At 45.6% G+C, this 22,717-nt stretch overlaps 1 protein-coding gene across 4 annotated transcripts in view; it reads left to right on the forward strand.

Moving 5' to 3' along the window:
• Nucleotides 1–22,717, forward strand: part of ST6GAL1 (ST6 beta-galactoside alpha-2,6-sialyltransferase 1) — a 149,520-nt gene that overhangs the window by 17,080 nt on the left and 109,723 nt on the right. For all 4 annotated transcript variants that reach the window (XM_033213013.1, XM_033213011.1, XM_033213010.1 and 1 more), the window contains exon 2: nucleotides 18,279–18,420. The gene's annotated coding sequence lies outside the window, so the exon portion shown is untranslated. The remainder of the gene's footprint in view (nucleotides 1–18,278; nucleotides 18,421–22,717) is intronic.

Below are 22,717 nucleotides of genomic sequence, written 5' to 3' on the forward strand. Positions count from 1 at the left end.
TGAACTAGTCTTACTTAAATAAGACCACTGAAGTTATTCTGAAAGGCGCCATTAGATATTGGTTCCTGGGGAGTGAAGAGTGGGAGGGGAGACACAGATGGATGAACACTGTGGAGGATTTGAGAGTCATTTATGCAAACACCTCACTCTAGGCAGAACAAAACACATTGTAAATCAGACGGACAGCTGGGGATTGGGGCCCGCAATGGGAAAGCTGTCGCCCAGGAGACAGATGGAGTTTTGATAGGTGGAGAATGGGAGAAAGGACCTTTCTGGCGTGGGGGCAGCAGGAGCACAGGCCTGGGGGTGAAGGGTTGTGGCATGTCTGGGGTTACTGGGAGCAGTTTGTTGGTGGTTGGTGGTTGGGGAACCAAGGATGAAGGAAACATGGCTGCTGTTCAGTGTCCACAGCACACCAGATACGACACATAAATATCTCTAGGTTGCCCAATTGTACCTGTAGCACAGGTACAATTATCTCTACTGTACACATGAGGGAACTGAAGTTAAGGGTGAGAGATCTGTGCTTGCTTCAGCAGCAAGGGATGCGGGAAAAGTGCAATGATACAGAGAAGGTGAGCATTAAAAAATAGTGATGTTTATCTGCCCAGAGTCGCATGATGGTGAAAGTGATTTGAGCTCTCTGTGCTGCCTGCACAGCCATGCCCATGGTTTTTCTATTGTGCTACGATTTGTGGTGCACAGAGACCGGAATCAGCCACCTTTGTGAAACATAAAATGTAAAAAGAATTGTATAGGTAAATATTTTATAAGTAAGTCTATTTTATACATTTACATTTATGTTTAGATTTGTATTTATTATTATTTATATTTACCTATAAAATAAAACATGTTTTAGATGTAAATTTTGTAGGTAAATTTTTAAGTAAATGTAAGAGCCTACATTATGGTCCAGGCTCCACCATTCAGCAGCTGTGTGGCCTCAGGCTACTTAATCAGAACCCTAATTTCCTTACCTATAAAAGGCGATAATAATTGTGCCACTGCCTAGCCTGAGATTAGTTTTTATGTTCAAATTAGATCATAGACGTTAAGGATGAGACAGTTTGAAAGAGGCACACAGAAGGGTTTGTTATTGTGGACACACCCCTTGCTCTTCTGAGAGCATACATCTGTTGAAGCACCCACAGGGGTCTGTGGAAACTTTCACAGTCATGGACGCAGCCCCTACAGGGTTGAAACAACCAGCCTGGTCAACAGGCAAGAAACTGTGCTTCCCTGACTCAGATAACCGGCTGGAGGCTGTGGTGAAGGCAGCAGAGAGTGAGGGAGGGAGGAGGCAGGGAGTGTGTCTGGCTTTCCCCCTGCCTGGGTGAGAGGGAGACCGCTCCTGCCTGCCTTCCTGGTTGCTGGGGAATGTCTGGGCCCAAGTTGCGTCAGGATGGCTGTCAACAGCTTGGTGAGGGTGGAGGAGGCTGTTCCAGACGTGCCAAGCTACAGGAATGAATGTTGGAGCTGCCGTGCCAGCAGGCCCTGCCGTGTCTGGTAGAGGCCAGTGGTCTGAAAGAGGGACAGGAAGGATAGGGTTGTCAGGGGACTTTGGTGGCCAGCATTATTCTCCAGAAGTACTGAGGAAGACCAGGCAAGGCCCTGGCCTCAAACAAATTGGGCTTCTGACAACACTCATCAAACTGGGCGGGCAGCTAGACCTCTGCACTGAGCTAGTGTGGCTGGAGGCACCTGACGTTTGTTCCGGGAAGGATCTGGTTGGTTGTAGGGTGTGGGTTTGGGCCTCATATGCTCTTGGGGGTTCAGAAACTAGAGTGTGTGTGTGTCCGTGTGTGTGCGTGTGGTCGTTGGAGAGAGACCCAGGCTATTCCATATTGCTGAAGAGATCCGTTTCTTCCTTATCTCACTGGTCTGTCTGCTTTACCAACACCTTTGGCTCAGCCTCAGCTCCAGCCAGCCTTAGTTCTGGAGGAGCCCCCTTAAATTCATGGTCCACAAAGGAGAGAGAAGACTTCTGATCCCTTGTGCCATGCTCACTATGCTATGTGAAGTTTGCTATGTTAGACCATGACATCCTGGATGGTGGGGATGATGACTGGGTTCTCTGCGCAGCCCTTAGGAGGCCTCATGGAATGAGCTCAACCTCCCTGAGGCTCCTGTTTGTTCACTGAGGTAAGAACACATCCAGTCACCAGTGAGATGAGTGGATGCGCTCTCCATAAGATCAAGGTGTGAGAGCAGGCAGTGGATTTGCAGTAGCCCGTGGTGGGAAGCGCATGAGGCTGTAGTGGGCCCTCCTGCTCCACCAGAGTCATTTTTCCTACCTGCCATTTCTAGCCTTGGAAATGAAAGCCAAGCAGCCAGGTGAAAGAGGGAAAATTCTCTGGGTTGGTTCACGGATCTGAGCCCCGGAGGAGAGTCAAGCTTGGGACCTTGTTCTTCTTGTCTTATCCTTTTGGGAACCAGGGTCATAGGAATTTGTTCCAGGTGAGAGAGGGAAGAAGGCAGGTAGGGAGCTGTGCCATGGCAGCCGGCAGCCGGGCTGAGTCATCAGTTACCTAAGAACCTGCCTCAGGGATTGCCTTTGTGGACTGCACAAGTGCTGTTGCTGGGAGGAGGCTGGCCTTGGGCCTGAGCTGGAGGTGGTGGCTGACAGCGTGAGGAATGAATCCCCGGAAGATGCTTCCTGCCAGAGGGCTTGTGACGGCTCCTTTTTTTTGCTTTTCACAATGAACATCTTATTCTGGGCTGCAAATTTGAATGAGGGGAAAAATCTGGCCAGGAGGAGATGAACCAAAGGCGTCTCACAGGGAATCCTTCAGTACTTGGAGAGTCCTGCCCTTGTCTCCCCAGCCAGATCCAGTGACTCACAGTAGGAGGGCTCGGAGGCAACTCACTACCTTCCCTGTTAACTACCATTTGCAAGGTCACCTCCCTCAGAAAGACCTTATCATTTGGAAAAAAAACCCACGCAGTTTGTAGCCAGACAGACTTGGGTTTAAATTCCAGTTGTGCCACTTCTCAGCTGTGCAGGCTTGGCAGCTTGGCCTCTCTGGTCCTCGGTTTCCTGTGTTAGTCTATATTCATCCTTTCTGCCTTACAGCATTGGTGTGAGTCCTAGATGTAGTGCTTAACCTAGTTTTGGGCACATGATTGGAGACCAATACATCGTGGTTATTTTTAATATCACAGCACATGTGAATGGTTATTCTCAGTTATTGGCCACCTGATGGGCCACTTTGCTAGGGGCTGTGAATATAAAGAGAAATGAGATACAGCCTCTTCCTGGAGGAGCTGTCTGTCTAGGAGGAGAGCCAGGCCTGTGGAAGAGGGCACAAAGGAAAGAAAGTTGCCCAAGTTGTAGAGGGAGCAGGAGGCAGGGGCAGGGAAGGCCAGAAAAGAGAGATGATAACCTCAAAGGCTTTAAAAGAATGAAGAAGAATCTGCCAGGCATTTGGGGCAGGGGTGGCATTAGATTCATCCATAAGGGAGGGCAGAGCTAACAGTGGAGACTCCCTGGATAGGCGAGCCCTCGGGCTTCCCCTCTCTGCTGGCATTTGAGCCTACTCAGTTTGGGTCAGGATAGAGTCTGCAGTCGTTTTCCGGCGGGTGGTTTTACATGGGCAGGAATCCAGCCAGGCCTGACTCGGGGAGATGGTGTTGAGGTGACACTTGTCATCATAGTGATCTCTCCATAGGTATCTGGGCTCCAGGCTTAGGGCTAGGAGCAGGAGTGGGCCTCGTCGGAGGGAGTGGGACAGATGACCAGACAGGAATTGCAAAGGCAGAGCTCACTAAAGTGCAGGCTCCAGGTAGTGTGGATGGAGGGGCTTCACAAAATGGTACAAAACTGTTGTTATCAAATTCAGACAGCAGGTGGGTGGGAGGAGGGGTGAACTGTGACTTCTGTGATTGCTGGGAAGTCCAGAGACCCTTTGTGCATTGCTCAGTGTCAAATGAAAAGAACTGGAGAAGACCACCTTGATAGTTAAGGATGTACATTTGTGGTTTTAGTTATTCACAAATGACTCTAAAACTCTGTGATATGATATGATTGGGTGAATCATTTGAATGAGATAAAAACAGGATTTTATTTGCTGCATGCATGTTGTGTGTCACTTAGGTGGTGATAAAAACAAACATAGAAGCTTTCATTTACTGAACTCTTACCGTGTCTAGGCATACTATATGCTTTACAAGTATCTCATTTAGCCCTGGCTAAATCCAGCTCTTTGAACTCCATACCTATTCCACAAATCTGAATGTGACTGTAGAAAAGCATGGTGTCATCCTGAATCGGAGTTTCGTTCTTGTTGTCCAGGCTGTAGTGCTATGGCGTAATCTCGGCTTACTGCATGGGGCCTCTGCCTCCTGGGTTCAAGTGATTCTCCTGCCTCAGCTTCCTGAGTTGCTGGGATTACAGGCACCTGCCAACATGCCCCGCTCATTTTTTGTATTTTTAGTAGAGACAGGGTTTCACCGTGTTGGCCAGGCTGGTCTCGAACTCCTGACCTCAGGTGATCTGCTCACCTCGGCCTCCCAAAGTGCTGGGATTACAGGCATGAGCCACCGTGCCTGGCTGTAATTCTTGACCATGACTCTTAAGTGGACATTGGTGTTGTAGGCTGCGTCACTTCATTTTGTTGGTCCGTTGGTTCTCAATCCTGGCTGCCATTAGTGTTACTGGTGGGAATTATAACAAGTATTGCTGCCTGAATTCCTCTCAAACTAATGAAATCAAAGTCTTTGTGAGGTTGACCTGGGCATCAGTATCTCTTTTTTTTTTTTATTATACTTTAAGTTCTAGGGTACATGTGCATAACGTGCAGGTTTGTTACATATGTATACTTGTGCCATGTTGGTGTGCTGCACCCATCAACTCGTCAGCACCCATCAATTCATTATTTATATCATGTATAACTCCCAATGCAATCCCTCCCCCCTCCCCCCAGTATCTCTTTTTTAACCTTTGCTGTTAATTCCGGTGAATGATGGTAGAGAACCACGACCATTACTCTGTCATCTAGATGACTGTTTCGCACCTTTTTATCTCTCTCCAACACCTTCCCCATCTTCCCCATCTTCCCACCTTCTCTTCTTCTAACACCTTCCCCATCCATACTGTCAGTTGATAACCTTGTTTTAAACTTACCTGAAAAAATAATGGCAGTCGGAAGAAAACTTTCATACCTTTTGTCTTAGTCCATTCAGGCTGTGATAACAAAATACCATAAACAGGGTGGTTTATAAACAACAGAAATGTATTGCTCATAGTTCTGGAGGCTGGGAAGTCCAAGATGAAGGCACTAGCAGATTCAGCGTCTGGTGAGCGCTTGCTTCCTCATTTATGAATGGTGCTTTTTCACTGTGTCCTCACATGCTAACAGGGTTCACTAGTTCTCCAGAGCCTCTTTTATAAGGGTACTGTATTAGTCCATGTTGCATTGCTATAAAGGAAAACCTGAGACTGAGTAATTTATAAAGAAAAGAGGTTTATTTGGCTCGTGATTCTGCAGGCTATACAAGCATGGCACCCGCATCTTCTTCTGGTGAGGCTTCAGGAAGCTTTTACTCACAGCAGGAGGTGAAGAGGGAGGGGGTGTGCCTAATTTTTCTGCTCCTGGAGAGAGTTGTCTGCATTTGTACCCTGCGCTCCCTCTTCTCTCATTCTCAGTTAAACTCAATATGATCAGTCTTTTGTACCCATCACACCACCAAAACCATACCAGTTAGGCTCACCAGTGTCCTCTCTTGCCAAATCCAGTGGTCAGATCTCAGGCCCTATCTTGACTGATCAGCCGCTTTTGATACAGTTGACCATTCCATCCTCCTTGAAATAGTTTCTTCTCTTGGCTTCTGGAACATCACTTCTTTGCTTCTCCTCTTCTCTCACTGGGTTCTCCTTCTCAGTTTCTTTTGTTGGCTCATTTTCTTTTCTTTTCCTTTTTTTTTTTTTTGAGATGGAGTCTCACTCTGTCACCCAGTCTGGGGTGCAGTGGCATGATCTCAGCTCACTGTAACCTCTGCCTCCTGGGTTCAAGCAATTCTCTGTTGGCTCATTTTTACTTGGTCACTGTGGAGCGCCCCCGGGAGTGGCCCTTGGACTTGGCCTCTTCTGTGTCTCCTCATGCCCTGGCAATCTCATATCATCCATTTACTGACAACCCTCAATTTATATTTCCAACCCACACCTTTCCCCTGAATTCTATGCTCAGATATTCAACCATCTACTTGATAAGTTTCCTTAAACGTCTCATATGCATCTCAAATATGACAAGCCCAAAATCGAACTGCTGCTTTTCTCCCTAGGAGCGCCATCTTCATTTCCGTGGACAACAATTTCATCTTTCCGTCTTCTAGGGCTTAAACTCTGGAGTCATTCTAAATTCTCTTTCTGTCATGTTGCACCCACTCTGTTAGCAAACCATGTCAGCTGTGCTTTCACAATACATTAAGAAACCAACTACTTACTCAATTCATCAAATTCATGTTGATTCAGGACAGAAGACCTGTTTCATCTCTTAGAATCATTTCATAACTGAGCTTCCTGCTTATAATCTTGCTCCTGTGGTATGTTCTCAAAACAGTAACCAGAGTGATCATTTTAAAAGCTGTAGTAATATGTCGTTCTTCTGCTCAAAAAACCAACAAAGGCTTCCTCTTTTACTCAGAGCCAGTTCTTAGAAAGGCCTACAGGGTTCTGTGTGACCCAACCTTCAGACCCTGCAGACTTCATCTCCTGCTCTTTTCCACCCCTTCATTCTGCGTCACCTCACTGAGCCTACTCCTCAGACATAAAGCACACTTTGGTCTCAGAGCCTTTCCACTGCTTCCTCCGGACAGGACACCTTCCTTCATGTATCCCATTGTTTTCATCTCTTCTTCAGGTTTCTATTTAAATGTCACCTTGTCAAACAGGCCATTTGACAGCCTTATATAAGATTATAATCTCATGCCTGTCTCCTCCCACCATCATACTTGACTCTCTCCCTTTTATCCCGCCTTGTTGCTCTTCAATAGCATAGGTGGCCATCTGAGTTATTACACTGTGTCTGTTCTCACTAGGAACTTGTTTCCATGAGGGCAAAGATGTTATCTCTTTTGCTCAAAGCTATTTCTTTAGGACCCAGAGCAATGCCTCAGGAATCAGAGGCATCATTCACATTTGTTGGCTGAATTTAACAAAATCCTCACAATGACACTTCAAAATTAGTTGCAATTCTCTGTTGGAGAGAAAAAATTAGAATAACCCAAAATGTGTACATGAGGAAACTGAGACACAGAGAGGTTTTTTAAAATTTTATTTTATTTTATTTTAAGTTCCAGGATACATGTGCAGGATGTGTGGGTTTGTTACATAGGTAAACATGTGCCATGGTGGTTTGCTGCCCCTATCAACCCATCACCTAGGTATTAAGCCCCACATGCATTAGCTCTTTATCCTGATGCTCTCCCTCCCCCAGGCCCCCTGACAGGCCCCAGTGTGTGTTGTTCCCCTCCCTGTGTCCATGTGTTCTTATTCTTCATCTCCCACTTATAAATGAGAACAGATGGTGTTTGATTTTCTCTTCCTGTGTTAGTTTGCTGAGGATGATGGCTTCCAGCTCCATCCATGTCCCTACAAAGGACATGATCTCTTTTCTTTTTATGGCTACATAGTATTCCATGGTGTATATGTATCCCATTTTCTTTATCCAGTCTATCATTGATGGACATTTGGGTTGATTCCCTATCTTTGCTGTTGCGAATAGTGCTGCAATGAACTTATGCGTGCATGTATCTTTATAATAGAAGGATTTATATTCCTTTGAGTATATACTCAGTAATGGGATTGCTGGGTTACATGGTATTTCTGGTTCTAGATCTTTGAGGAATCACCACACTGTCTTCCACAATGGTTGAACTAATTTACATTCCCACCAACAGTGTAAAAGCGATCCTATTTCTTCATAGGCTTATCAACGTCTGTTGTTTCGTGACTTTACTAGTTGCCATTCTGACTGGCATGAGATGGTATCTTGTTGTGGTTTTGATTTGCATTTTTCTAATGATCCGTGATGTTGAGCGTTTTTCATATGTTTGTTGGCCACATAAATGTCTTATTTTGAGAAATGTCTGTTTGTGTCCTTTGCCCACTTTTTAATGGGTTTTTTTCTTGAAAATTTGTTTAAGTTCCTTGTAGATTCTGGATATTAGACCTTTGTCAAATGGATAGATTGCAAAAATTTTCTCCCATTCTATAGGTTGTCTGTTCACTCTGATGATAGTTTCTTTTGCTGTGCAGAAGCTCTTCAGTTTAATCAAATCCCATTTGTCAATTTCTGCTTTTGTTGTAATTGCTTTTGATGATTTTGTTGTGAAATCTTTGCCTCTGCTGATGTCCTGAATGGTATTGCCTAGATTTTCTTCTAGGGTTTTTATAGTTTTGGGTTTTACATTTAAGTCTTTAATCCATCTTGAGTTAATTTTTGTATAATGTATAAGGAAGGGGTCCATTTTCAATTTTCTGTGTATGGATAGCCGATTTTCCCAGCACCATTTATTAAATAGGGAATCCTTTCCCCATTGCTTGTTTGTGTCAGGTTTGGCAAAGATCAGATGCTTGTAGATGCGTGGTCTTATTTCTGAGACCTCTATGCTGTCCCATTGGTCTGTGTGTCTGTTTCTGTACTAGTACCATGCTGTTTTGGTTACTGTAGCCTTGTAGTATAGTTTGAAGTCAGGTAGTGGGATGCCTCCAGCTTTGTTCTTTTGGCTTAGGATTGTCTTGGCTATATGGGCCCTTTTTTGGTTCCCTATGAATTTTAAAGTAGTGTTTTTTCTAATTCTGTGAAGAATATCAATGGTAGTTTAATGGGAATAGCATTTAATCTATTAATTATTTTGGGTGGCATGGCCATTTTCATGATATTCATTCTTCCTATCCACAAGCACAGAACGTTTTTTCATTTGTTTGTGTCCTCTCTCTCTCTCTCTCTTTTTTTTTTTTTAGACGTAGTCTCACTCTTGTTACCCAGGCTGGAGTGCAGTGGCATGATCTTGTCTCACTGCAACCTCCACCTCCCGGGTTCAAGCAATTCTCTTGCCTTGGCCTTCTGAGTAGCTGGGACTACAGGTGCGCGCCATCATGCCCAGCTAATTTTTGTATTTTTAGTAGAGATGGGATTTCACCAGGTTGGCCAGGATGGTCTCGATCTCTTGACCTTGTGATCCACCCACCTCAGCCTCCCAAAGTGCTGGGATTACAGGCATGAGCCACCGTGCCCAACCTGTGTCCTCTCTTATTTCCTTGAGCAGTGGTTTGTAGTTCTCCTTGAAGAGGTCCTTCACTTCCCTTGTTAGGAGTATTCCAACGTATTTTATTCTCTTCGTAGCAATGGTGAATGGGAGTTCATTCATGATTTGGCTCTCTGCTTATGTTTTGCTGGTGTGTAGGAATGCTTGTGATTTTTGAGGAGCAGAGAGGTTAAGCAAGTTTTTCAGAATAACACAGCTTGCTAGCGTAGAACTAAGACTCAAATCTGCCAAGTGACTGTGTCCTTAGATCGTCTGTCTGTGGAGCCTGGCCTTCCCCCTGCACCCACATCTCAACTACCTCATTTTTTTTCCTATCTTGTTGCAAGCAGCCGGCCCCACAGAGTGAGAAAAATCCCTGTGAAAAATGTCCCAAGTGTGACTGGAGGTATAGGAAATGCATACACAAACAAGCCCTTATCTGCAACTTTCAAGTCCAAAAATTTGTGAAAGTGAAGCTTTATTCTTAACCCATTTGGTGGCAAAACCTGATTTGGACTGATGTGAGACTCCTTATAAATCTATGCCTGTAAAATGTGTGTGTGTGTGTATTTTTTTTCTTCCTGGTAATTAATATTTCCTTTAAGGCTCTTTCCAGGAACATGCTCAGTTTTAAGACCTGATTAAGATCAGGCACAGCAGGCCAGGCTAAGAAGGGCATATGTGAAATGCCGTTCTATACCAGAGGGAATAAGGGAAAGTCTACACGCTCACCAGTGAGGCCTCTCGCTGCTCCCAGCACTTTTTCTGCTTCCGTCACACGGTGCTGGATACTAGAGTCAGATTCTGCTTTCCCTAGTCGTGAGGCTAGAGGAGTCTTTCTGTCTTTCTGCATAAACTTAACAGCCCAAGAGAAAAAGCCTATAGATATTGATATTTAGGGTGTTCCAAACAAAATGTACAGCTGACTCACAATCACCCTCCCGTAAGATCCACCAGTTCAGAAGTACTGATCATGCACACAGAACATCCGGTCAGTTTTTAGTGTCTCACTTTTCAATTTAAAAAGACAGCTAATGATAACCAGATATTTGAGAAAAGTTTGAAACATGAAAGGCAGAAATTAAAAGAGACAAACAACAACACTAGAAACTCACAAGAAATAGAGAAAATATAGGGAGCAGAAGAAAATGTCACAAAACCTGTAATTACTAGTCTAAGAGAGATAAGAGAATATGTTGCATTAATAAAATAAAAGCAATGTGCAACAAAGAGGAGTATTCAGAGACTAAGAAAGAACTTCTGGAAATTAAAAGTGTGATAGAAGAATCAATCAGTAGAGGGTTTGGAATATAGAATTGAAGAAAACTTATGGAACCTTGCAGAAAGTCAAAGAAAGAAAGAAAGAAAATGTGCTGGGTGCGGTGGCTCATGCCTGTATTCCCAGAGTTTTGGGAGGCCAAGGTGAGTGGATCATTTGGACCCAGGAGTTTGAGACCAGCCTGGCCACATGGCGAAACCCCACCTCTACTAAAAAATACAAAAATTAGCCAGACATGGTGGTGCATGCCTATAGGTCCAGCAACTTGTGAGGCTGAGGTGGGAGGAGCACTTGAGCCAAGGAGGTTGAGGCTGCAGTGAGCTGATGTTGTACCACTGCACTCCAGCATGGGCAACAGAGTGGGACCCTGTCCCTCCCGACTAAAAGAAAAGAAAAGAAAAAGAAAAAAGGATTATTCTAAGAAGCCCAACATCAGAATAGTAAGACTTGCAGAAAAAGAGAATAGAGACAATGAAAGGGAAACTTTATTAAAGAAATAAGATAAGAAAAACTTTGAGAACTGAAGGACATTGAAAAGCCCACTTGAGTACCCAGGGCTATGACTTGAGAAAAAGACACACGCCGGAAGAAAAGCTTCTCGACAGGGGAGAATTCCCCCCAAAACAAATGGATTATATATAAGAATAGAAATATGATTGACATCATCTATCTCTACAGAAGCTAGGAGACAATGAAGCCATTCCTTAAATTCTGAGAGGATAGTATTTCCAACTGAGAAATTATATCCTGACAAATTATTAATCAAATGTGAGGGTGGAATAATGGCATTTTCAGGTATGGGAAGTCTCAATGATTTTATCTCCCACACAGCCTTTTTTGAGGAATCTACGATGCATCTGTTTCTCCAAAACTAGAAAGTAAACTAAGAATAAATGGGATCTTCCTTTAAGCACAGAGAGCAACCACTTCAGGTTGAAGGAGGAGAATGGAAGGTTCCAGAAGGGAGATTTTTAAGAATTAAGAAAAAGATGAGTACATAACGGTATATTTGGTGTACTGTGATGAGTTTTATAATTTTGTTGGAATGTTGAGGGCTGAATTTGTGACAAGTACATAGAAAGTTAAGCAAACAAACAACTGAGGCAATAATGGACTCTACAAATGGCAACTAAGAAATGTACATGAAAGTAATTAATCATAGCACCACACATGGCTCAGCTACGAACAATAATTTGTCTGGTTATAATAATGTAACTTAATAATTACTTGACAAAATAATGTAAATAACGTAACTTATTAGTGTTGACTTAAGAATGGTATAACTATTGGGAGAACGTGGGACAGGAGAGGTGGTGTATGGAATGGTGGTAAGGAGCTAAATCCTTATTTTCTATAATAGGAAGTCTATGAATAATATCTAATATTGAAAAACTATAAGCATGCTATTTAGATACACTGAGATGACTCTGGAAATAGATACAGGAGTTGAAAGACAGAATTAGGGATATGGAGGGTGGGGCAGGGCCTACTGTTTCTCCTTACAAGCCTTGCAGTACCACTGGACCTTAAAAATCACGGTGTGTGTTGCTTTGATTTGAAAAAGAGCTCACTGTGCTGGGCGCTATGGCTCATGCCTGTAATCCTAGTATTTGGGAGGCCGAGGCTGGTGGATCACTTGAGGTCAGGAGTTCGAGACCAGCCTGGCCAACATGGTGAAACCCTGTCGCTACCAAAAATATCAAAAATTAGCCAGGTGTGATGGCAGGTGCCTGTAATCCCAGCTGCTCAGGAAGCTAAGGCAGGAGAATCATTTGAACGTGGGAGGCGGAGGTTGCGGTGAGCTGAGATTGTGCCACTACACTCCAGCCGGGGTGACAGAGTGAGACTCCGTCTCAAAAAAATAAATAAATAAATAAAAATATAGATAAATAAAGGCTCACTGTCTCCCCCTGTATCCAGATTGGCACCTAAAATAGGCATGCAATCAAAGCTGAATAATTGTTTGCTCTAGAGAACATATTAACAACACCATCAAATAAATGTGCAGAGGTACCCTCCTTTGGAAATTTTGCATATGGCACTGGCAGAAGAACTTCCCTTTTCTGGTTCTGTAAATGCAAACACCATTTCTCTTTTTGTCAGAGCTCACCCATGTACTCAGTGTGCAACTCATACTTAGTTTCAGCTCTTTGCTGAAATCTCTTGGCCTAGCAGTAGAGGGAAGATAAAGAAAAGCCCCTGGAAGGCAGCTGTGGGAGGCAGCTTTGTGTGTGGAACTCTGGCTTAGTCACTTACCTGCTTTGTGCCTGTGCTGGTCACTAAAGCTGTCGTCACCTCATCTGAAAATGGAGAAAACATTCCTTGCTTCGTAGAATTGTGTGAGGAATAAATGAATAACTTAGTACATAAAGCACCTGGCATAATGGATCTTATCTTGGCACATAGTAGTTGCTAAAAAAAAAATTGAAATTAAAAATAAATGAACATTTGTGGTGAATATTATTAGGTCTAGAACAGGAGCCCTGTAATGTTGGATCTGGGCTCCCCACGTGAACCATCAAGAAGGGATGTGAGCCCTGAGAGAGGAAAAGGGGGACAGAAATAATCCGGGAGGTCTCCTTATCTTAGCAGACGTTCTTATTGTGTTTTGGGTGCAGTGTCTTCTGATTTGACTGCTGTGCTCAGCAGATTTGTAGAGACCCAGATTCTGGAACGTTTTATGCACAAGGATCAATAAAAGCTCTTAGCTCATTTAGCTTCCATATTCAAACATAATCAGAACCATTGCTCACATCTCAGACCATGTGGAAGAATGGCTCCAGGGTTAAAAGGGTTATCTCACCCTAAGGCTCCAGTGTGCTGAGTGGGGATGGCTTCTTGAAGCCAGGGTCTTGAGGCCACAGCCTTACTCCTGTGACAGGTGACAGACTCACAGTCTCTGACTCAACATAGAGCCCTTGAGCAATGGTTCTGCTTTGAGGGGCTGGGCCATGAAATTCTTGGCTCAATTTATGAACTTCTTTGGGTTCCTTGGTACCTGGTGGGCTCTCCAAATCCTGGTTCTGGGTCTGTGGTCGGTACCTCACACATTGTACACCGACTTGAAGGAAACACTTGCTGGAGGCAAGAAGGAGTCACTGCGCCCAAGGCAGCCTCTCATTTAGCCACCCTCTTCCTTTTTTTTTGAGGCGGAGTCTCGCTCTGTCGCCCGGACTGGAGTGCAGTGGCCGGATCTCAGCTCACTGCAAGCTCCACCTCCTGGGTTTACGCCATTCTCCTGCCTCAGCCTCCCAAGTAGCTGGGACTACAGACGCCCGCCACCTCGCCCGGCTAGTTTTTGTATTTTTAGTAGAGACGGGGTTTCACTGTGTTAGCCAGGATGGTCTCGATCTCCTGACCTCGTGATCCGCCCGTCTCGGCCTCCCAAAGTGCTGGGATTACAGGCGTGAGCCACCGCGCCCGGCCACCCTCTTCCTTAGAATCATCTTCTGTGTCATCTAGGTGCTTCTGGGTCTAAGGGTGGAGGAGAAAGGGGATTGGCTGAGCTGCTGCCAGGGGCTCTAGGGTTGGGGGACAGTACAGTGCCCCGAGAGATAAAGCAGAGAACAGGCCCTGAGCACAAGGAAGGAGTTGAGCACCATCTTGGCTGACTGGGCCTCGAGAGGAAAGTAGAGAAACCAAATCTGGATGTCAGGCCCAGTGACCGTTGTGGGATAGGAGGAGCTCAGAGAGCAGAACTTGTGGTGACAGATTACAGGGGGTTGTGAATTAAGTGGAAACTGTGTTAAAGCGGCCAGGAAGCATGTGAGTAGGTAGGAGGCGTGCAGAGCCTATGATCAGCTGAATCTGCAGTGCCCAGTATGGTGATAGGAGGAAGTTATATAATCTACTTGACAGGAAAGAAAAACAACTTTAGAATTTAAAATAGAAGAGTCATCCGACTACACTTTAGCAGTCTAGCATGGCCCTATCAGTAGATTTTTTTGTTTTCTTTTTTTTTGAGATGGAGTGTCACTCTGTTGCCCAGGCTGGAGTGCAGTGACATTATCTCAGCTCACTGCAACTTCCGCCTTCTGGGCTCAAGTGATTCTCCTGCCCCAACCTTCCGAGTAGCTGAGACTACAGGCGCCCACCACATGGCTAATTTTTGTATTTTCAGTAGAGGTGGGGTTTCACCATGTTGGCCAGGCTGGTCTTGAACTCCTGACCTCAGGTGATCCACCCGTCTTGGTCTCGGCCTCCCTAAGCGCTGGATTACAGGCATAAGCCATTGCGTCTGGCCCCATCCAGTAGATTTTGATTATCTATCTAAATTCAGCTACAAATTTGAGAATTTTTTTTTTTTTTTTTTTTTTAAAGACTTTGAGTGCTTACAGTGGATGGCCCAAGCCCTGCCCAAGACGTGCACTAGGTCATAGGGGAGCCCCCAGTCTCACTTAGAGCCCCCTTAGGCTTCAGGAGCCAGAGCTAGCTGGGACCCCAGAGCCCATTTAAACCAAGCTCTTGCACAAGATGAAGAAATCCAGGCCCATGTTAACTCTTTTCCTGCCTGGGCCTCACAGGCAGGGTTACTTGCAGCACCTGCCCTCAGTACCAGGCCTCTAGTTTGCATAGATTTGCTGTGTTGAGCAGAGCTGGAAATAAGTCCTGCTCTTTCCGTTCTGATTTCCCAGCCCAAGATTGCTGCAGCCTCAGGGCCTTGGAGAGATTGTTGTACGTGGAACAATTTGGTTGCAAGAAACAGAGACGCCCTCCCAAATTGAAGGGGGTCAGGGAGTGTGTGCAGGAGTAAGAAGTATGCAGAGACGAGCCTCATGGCCACTGGACTCACTACATACCTGCTGTCCTGGGCCTGCATGTTCTGTCTACCTCTCCCTGGGCCTCTGCCTGCTCTCTTTGTAGGCCAGCCTCCTCTCCTTCCATAGAGCCCCCTGTAACTCCATCGCTTGATCTTTTTTTTTTTTTTTCGAGATAGTCTCACTCTGTCGCCCAGGCTGGAGTGCAGTGACTTGATCTCGGCTCACTGCAACTTCCACCTCCTGGATTTAAGCAGTTCTTTTGCCTCGGCCTCCTAGAAACTGGGATTACAGGTGCACACCACCATGCCTGGCTAATTTTTGTATTTTTAGTAGACAGGGTTTCACTATGTTGGCCAAGCTAGTCTTGAACTCCTGACTTCAGATGATCCTCCCGCCCTGGCCTTCCAAAGTGCTGGGATTACAGGCATGAGCCACTGCGCCCGGTCCCATCACTTGATCTTGTGCATGGCATTTGCTTGTCACGGTTCCACCAATACCTTTCCCTTAACTCCAGGGTCTACCACCAGCTGACTAGAGTCTTTTTTCATAGTTGCAATTTGGAAAGAGTGTCAGATTGGCCCAGCTTCCTCAGGTATGGATGAATTGTCTTTAAGTCAAAGTTCTACTCTTTGTCCATCAGGGGAGGTCCAGGTGAATGAGTAGGTGGGGTAGGGGCAGGGTAGGCAGGTAGAATGACTTGCCTAAATATTGGAGATCTGCAAACCGTTTTCCAAAGGACTTAAGAAGCATGAAAGGAACACCCCATTCCCCCATGAATTGCAAATTGCTATGACTGGAGTGTAGGGTGCATGCGAGTGGCAGGGCACGGGGCGGGTCAGCTGGAAAGGGGCATGAGACAGGTCCCCAAGGCTTCTGCTTGGGTCACAGGGCTGAGAAACCTAGTTATCTGTGTAGGTGAATTATCCATCTCTCACTGAAGGTTTGGCCTGGAGTGAAAGGAAGGATACAAGAGGCTGGCTAGGGAGAGATGGAGAGTGGGGGCTTCCTTCCTGTTAAGGAGGCAGAGCAGTCAGCCCAGTAGTGCCCACCCCACTCCCACCCCAGGAACACTTTGCTCTTGTTCCCCCAGGAAGGCTCCTTGTGGGTGGCTCCTAGCTGACCACTAGCTCAGCTGTTTGCCTGTTAAGACCTCTTCCCTGACTGCTCTTCTTTCCCCACAGTGACCCTGGCTCATGGTGTTTTGTTGGCATTAATTATAAACAGCAGCAAAGTGCCCAAGGCCTCAAGCAACTTTTTCTTTTTCCATCTCACCGGATGCCTTTGTTGTTTGCCCTGTTCTGCCCTGAATCTTTGTGAGGTCTTGACGTTACCACCCATCGCATGGCTCACTTCAGCTGCAGTTCTGTCTGTCAGCATCTGCTGTCTCATGGGATGACTCTCGTTTCTCTTTGTATCTAAGGATTTCTTTCCCCTGGACACTGTCCTTGTGTATCTATCACTCCCCTGTCCCTCCATGGGTTTCTCTTTCTCTCCTTACGAATTATCATTCATGTACCCCTCTTTCCTAAGCTTGATTAGCGGAGGAGGGTCTTTATTTAGCATAATGGGTCTTATCTTAGGCTGGGGGTGAGCTGAGTGTGAGCATGAAAAACGAAAAGTCAGACTTTGAGAACTCCACCTTCATTTCCACTAGAAATGGTTACAGCAGGTGAATGAGGATATGTGGGTGAGGGAGGGGTTTGGGGGAGAGAGGAGTGTTAGGGGAGTGGGCACATTTCTTCATTGCAGGGAGCAGTTTCTATGGTACCAGTAGTCCTGAAGGTAGCATGTCAAGACTGTGCAGAAGCCTGAAAAATTTGGAAACTCTTTGACCCAGCACAATTGTATTCCTAGGACTGTCTGAAGAAAATAATCGTGGGGATCCCTGGAAGATTTTGTTTCAAACACTATTTGCCATTAGCCAAAAACAAAACAAAACAAAAGGTTGGAGGTGACTTCAATGTCCAGCCTTTGAGGGTTGGGTACAATTTATGGTACAGCTGTGTGGGGTACTATACATGGCTCACTGGAGACTCATGGGTACATATATATCATGTAGCCATTAAAATAATGCTGCTGAAGATTAATGACACAGTACTTACTAAACCATGCCCAGCTTTATTACATCTTTATAAATAATCTGAAAAATAGAAACAAGAAACAGGCAGAGTATGTTATCTGTAGTTATCTTGGATGAAGAAAGAATAGGTACATTTCATCCTTTTCTTTTAATTATATTTTCTGGAATTGATTGAACATACATTTTTTTGACACAAGGAAAAACAATTACTTTAAAAACAAATGCTCTCTATTCAGACAACTATAATAATATATGGGTTGAAAATTTAGAATCAGTTAAGAATGCTTCCAAAATGGATTAGAAATTAAATTCACTTTTTTTTTTTTTTTTTTGAGATGGAGTTTCGCTCTTGTTGCCCAGGCTGGAATGCAATGGCGCGATCTTGGCTCACTGCAACCTCCACCTCCTGGGTTCAAGTGATGCTCCTGCCTCAGCCTCCCAAATAGCTGGGATTACAGGCATGAATTCACATTTGTAACAGCATAAACAACATACTATAGGTCAAAGGAGACTGTGAACAAGTTTGATGTAGTTGTTGATTGAAATCCATTGTCTGCAGGCCTTCTCTAAACACAAGTCTTGGGCCCTATCTGTAGCTTCTAATCCTTGCTTTCTCTTACCATGAGTAGTGTGTAGCACAACGATTCCATGACTGTAGTTGAGTTTGCTTTGCCTAATCTGCAACTCACTCTCAAATTGTACAGCCCTAGATGGATGAGTCTGGGTGAACATGTAGCTCGTTTAGGTCCTGGAAAGGAGGCTGGCTGCCCCAGGTGAGGACCATGGTTCTGAAAGGAGCACTAGCGACCAGAGCTGGCAGTGGGAGGAGCAAAGACTCTTTCCTCTTGGATGTATTAACCTATGTGCTTCTGGTGAAACTTCGCTTTGTTGTTGTTTTTTTTCCCCCCCGCAGGCAAGGGGAGAGCCAATTGCACAGAGCCCTGCAGCCAGCAGTCCAGGAAGAAGTGGTGAATGTCATGGAGCCCAGCTGAAATGGACTGGCCCCCTTGAGTCTGTCCCAAGCCCTGGTGCCAGGTGTCCATCCCAGTGCTGAGGTAAGACCCCTTGAATTCCAGCCTGAGGAAGAGAGGACACAATGCCTTTTTACAGGGGCAGGAGGCAGAGGGCCTTCTCAGGAAATAAGGAGCAGTTAGTTTCTGGTTCAGTTAAACCATCTGCTTCGGCCTCGGCCCATTGGGAGGCAAGGTCATTTGGCGGCCAAAGGCTTCTGGTTTGTCAGAGCAGGTCTTTTAGAATCTTGATGGGAGTTGTATTTTCTCAGTTGCTGGTGAAATTTGAATTCCCAAGGGAATAAATGTATCCTCCAGGTAAGACTGCACCAGATTCAGGTGAATGCTTAACTTAAGTGTACCTCCTCTGCTCTGCAAGGGAGCTCTTGGGAAACACACACACACATACACACATACACACACACACACACACACACACATGTGCGCGCGTGCTGTGCTCTCTTTCAACCCAAGGGTGACAGAGTCACAAATTATGCAGAGAGGTTATTCCAAAACATTCTGGGAAGCTCACTAAAAATTGATTTTAATGACCTAGATATGTTCTGATGATAAAAGTAATATATGCTCATAGGATGATTGGAAAAATACTATTGTGGAAGAAAATACAATATATCTGAAATCCTGCCCCTGTTAACAATCCTCCGGGTGGTTTTCTATTAAGGTTACTCTTTAAGCTTCCATAGGATGTTGATTTTTCCTGCGTGGAGGTAGAAAGGTGAGGCAGAAGGAGAACTTGCCCCCCCCTAATCTGGAAACTCTCTCTGTTTCCCAATTTTTATATATTCAAGAATTTTGCAAACTGCTTGTTAAAAACGATTAAAAACGATGGGTGGATTGAAACTGACCACGATGGCAAAACTTATGCCACGGAAATGAGCAAGTGCTACAACCCAAGGCTTTTTCGTTTTGGAAATTCTGATTAGGTAAGCAAGCTGCTGGTTTCAGGGCTTACTCTACCCCAGGCTGTGGGGCATCCTGCAAACCACTTCCCCTATGCACCCCTTCATTTCCTCACCTGTGAACGGTAGGTGCCCAGTAACATGAACTGCATGAATAAATGAACGTGAGATTTCCATCATTATTTCATACAACAATCGTGAGGGTTCATAAAATAATGAAAATAGAAATGTTTTGCATCCAGTGAGCCTCCCTGCCCCTGTAGAGAGGGGCTTGGTTGACTGGGCAACCTTTGGTTTAGTGGTAGAGACAAGTTGGCTGCATTTCCTCCCTTGGCTTTTGCTCCTTGGGGAGCCTTTGGATTACTGACACTGTTTTATAAAGGCAGATGAAAACCCACCACTTACTGACCAACATCTGGGGCACATTTCCTTCCCGGAAAAGTCAAGAAGTTGGTCAGAGAAGTGTGAAAAGGGAGCGTCAGCAATGCAGGATATAAGAGCCAGAACTGAAATCAGAGTTTTTGACTCATAATCTCTAATGCGGGTGTGGGGGACTTCCTGCCAAATGTGAAATTGCAACAAGAGCCTCTTTCTTCAAAGCCCTGCTGTTGCGGCAGATTAGAGCTAATAAATTAGCATAATGAAGTCCCAGCCTTTGTCCCCCTCCCTCTGCTTCCTGAATCTCTTCATGTGTCCCAAAGGAGGGATAGGGAGCGGGTGGGACATCCGTTAAGCACCAGTTTATCTTTGTAGAATTGTAGGTTCAGAAAATTATAGAGGTGGTGAGGTCTACAGAGTCCATCTGGTCCCACACCCTCCTTTTAAGAACCCCAGGCCACTGAGCTGGTGATTACCAGTGCCTGAGGAGAAAGTACGTACTCCTGGGAGGAAGGCAGCTCAGGTTGAGGGGTGGAGGATGGAGCGCTGCTCAGGAGGCCGCCTCATCACGGAGCTTACATATAACTGGCAGGGAACGTGGTGGGTGGTCTCCAGGTGCCAGCCCTGCCTCTTCCCTTCCTAGTCCTTCCCCTGTATCTGAAGTCCCAGTGTACTTCCTGAAGTACCTCTCTAGTGTGTTTGGACTTAAGGCCATCAGAGGCCTGGTTTTCTGGTCAGCAAAATCAACTAAGATCTTATTTTTTATTTTTTTGGGACGGAGTCTCACTCTGTCGCTCAGGCTGGAGTGCAGTGGTATGATCTTAGCTCACTGCAACCTCCGTCTCCCAGGTTTAAGTGATTCTCCTGCCTCAGCCTCCTGAGTAGCTGGGATTATAGGCATGTGCCACCATGCCGGCTAATTATTTTGTATTTTTATTTAGAGACGGGGTTTTACCGTGTTGGTCAGGCTGGTCTCGAACTCCTGACCTCAGGTAATCCACTCGCCTAGGCTTCCCAACGTGCTGGGATTACAGGTGTGAGCCATCATGCCCGACCTAACTAAGATCTTATTCTGAGAACCTTTAGGTCTATTTATGACAAAGGGAAGGAAGGGAAGAGGCTGTTGATTGAGCTCATGATGGTTCCCGGCAGTGTTTTGTGATCTGTGTACATTATCTCGTTTAATTCTGTGATGAGCTAACAAGGTATCCGTGACATGGGATGGACATTGGGTCTCACAGAGGTAAAGAGACTTCTGCAAGATTTCACAGCTCATAAGCAAAAGAGATACACTAAGGCTGTCTGTGACCTCCACAGCTTCTCAAAGCTAGTGAGTGCTCTTTATGGCAAGCACCTGCCCACGTGGTAGTTCCAAAATCCAGTTCTGACACACAGAGTCTCTCCCGTCGGGGAATATCATTCCATCTCAGATGCTCTGTGAACAGCTGCAGCTCAAAGTGCTTGGAGCTTTACAAAATGCTGCACTGTTTCTTTCAAACCCCAAGGGCTCTTCCTTGTACAGTAAGATAGCACCAGAGCTGGGAGCATATATAGAGTTCTATAGTGTAGTTCTCTCATTCAACTGATGCCCCAGGAGGTGAGGCCCAGTGGCACTGGGCCCCCAAATCTCCCCGCCAGTTAGAAGCAAGGGGCATCTCAGTCTCTGGACTCTCAGAACTGTTTCCAGGGGAGTACACAAAGACAGATATGCTTACTTTTCCTCTGCAACTCAGGAAGAGATTATTCCTCTGGCTAGAGGGATTGAATTCAGTTCCACAGATAATTACTGAAAGCCTACTATGTGCCCTGCCAAATATCTCAGCTTGTTTGGGCAAGAAACTCTGGCCAACACTTGGACATACAGATCTGACAGGGACAAGAGGAGGAGCTTCTATACTTCAAGGCTGCTTAGGACCTTCTCTTTTCCATCTGTCTGTCACCACTCATGTCCAGCCTTTCCTTCAAGAACTCTAAAGGGAGAAATGATGTCTCAAGTAGCTGTGTGTCCGGGGTTCCCAGACTCCTGAAAAGGTGTTTTCTTTTTGTTTGTTTCTTTGTTATTGTTGTTGGTTTTTAAGATGATGTCTCGCTCTGTTGCCTAGGCTGGAATACAGTGGCACAATCTCAGCTCACTGCAACCTCCGCCTCCCGGGTTCAAGTGAGTCTCCTGCTTCAGCCTCCCAAGTAGCTGAGATTACAGGTGCCTGCCACCACACCTGGCTAATTTTTGTATTTTTAGTAGAGAGGGGGTTTTGCCATGTTGGCCAGGCTGGTCTCGAACTCCTGACCTCAGGTGATCCACACGGCTCAGCCTCCCAAAGTGCTGGAATTACAAGTGAGAGCCACTGTGCCTAGCCTGAACAAGTTTTAAGCACCTGACTTGCTAACTGGGGCACAAACCAGCAGATGGGGGAGGGAGTTAGGGTCTTTGGAAGAGACTTGCTGAGGGACAGGGCTGAGGAGAGGAGGAGGCAGAGTGGCAGAGAGAGTGATTTGGGGAGGCACTGCTAAGTGGAGGTGGTGCTCTGCCTTCAGCTTTGGCTCAGCAGGGCACTCAGAACGTGAATTAGAGCTGAAAAAGCTACTTGGAAGGCTTGATCGTTAGCCATCATGGCTTTCACTCGAGGAAATGGAGGCCCAGAAAGGGGAAGGATCTTGTTTGTAGCATGGGAGGAAGTGGAGTCTGTTCTGCTGACTGTCTGGTCAGGTCCTTGACACAAAACCGTCATGGCATTAGAGGCCAGGGTGTCCTGGGGAGCAGGCACAGCCCTTCCTGCCTTAGCCCATCTGGTCCAGGATGGGCTGACTTTGGCTGTTGGAGGTATTTGTGGCAGTGGCAACCCAAGAGGGAGAGGGTGTCATTTCAATGATGCCGGAGATCTCTTGCAACCCCAGCCCCTCACTCTCCTTTGGAGCCTTCATAGAGGTCTTGCTTAGGCCAGGGAGTTACAGCCTATGGCTTCAGGTTGGGAATTTGCCACTGTAGAAAGGCATCACAGTATGGAGAAAAGTGGCCCAGCTTTGAAGCCATTTGACTTGGGTCT

This window comes from Trachypithecus francoisi, unplaced genomic scaffold, assembly GCF_009764315.1.
Source record: "Trachypithecus francoisi isolate TF-2019V2 unplaced genomic scaffold, Tfra_2.0 Lachesis_group0, whole genome shotgun sequence".
Classification (NCBI taxonomy): domain Eukaryota; kingdom Metazoa; phylum Chordata; class Mammalia; order Primates; family Cercopithecidae; genus Trachypithecus; species Trachypithecus francoisi.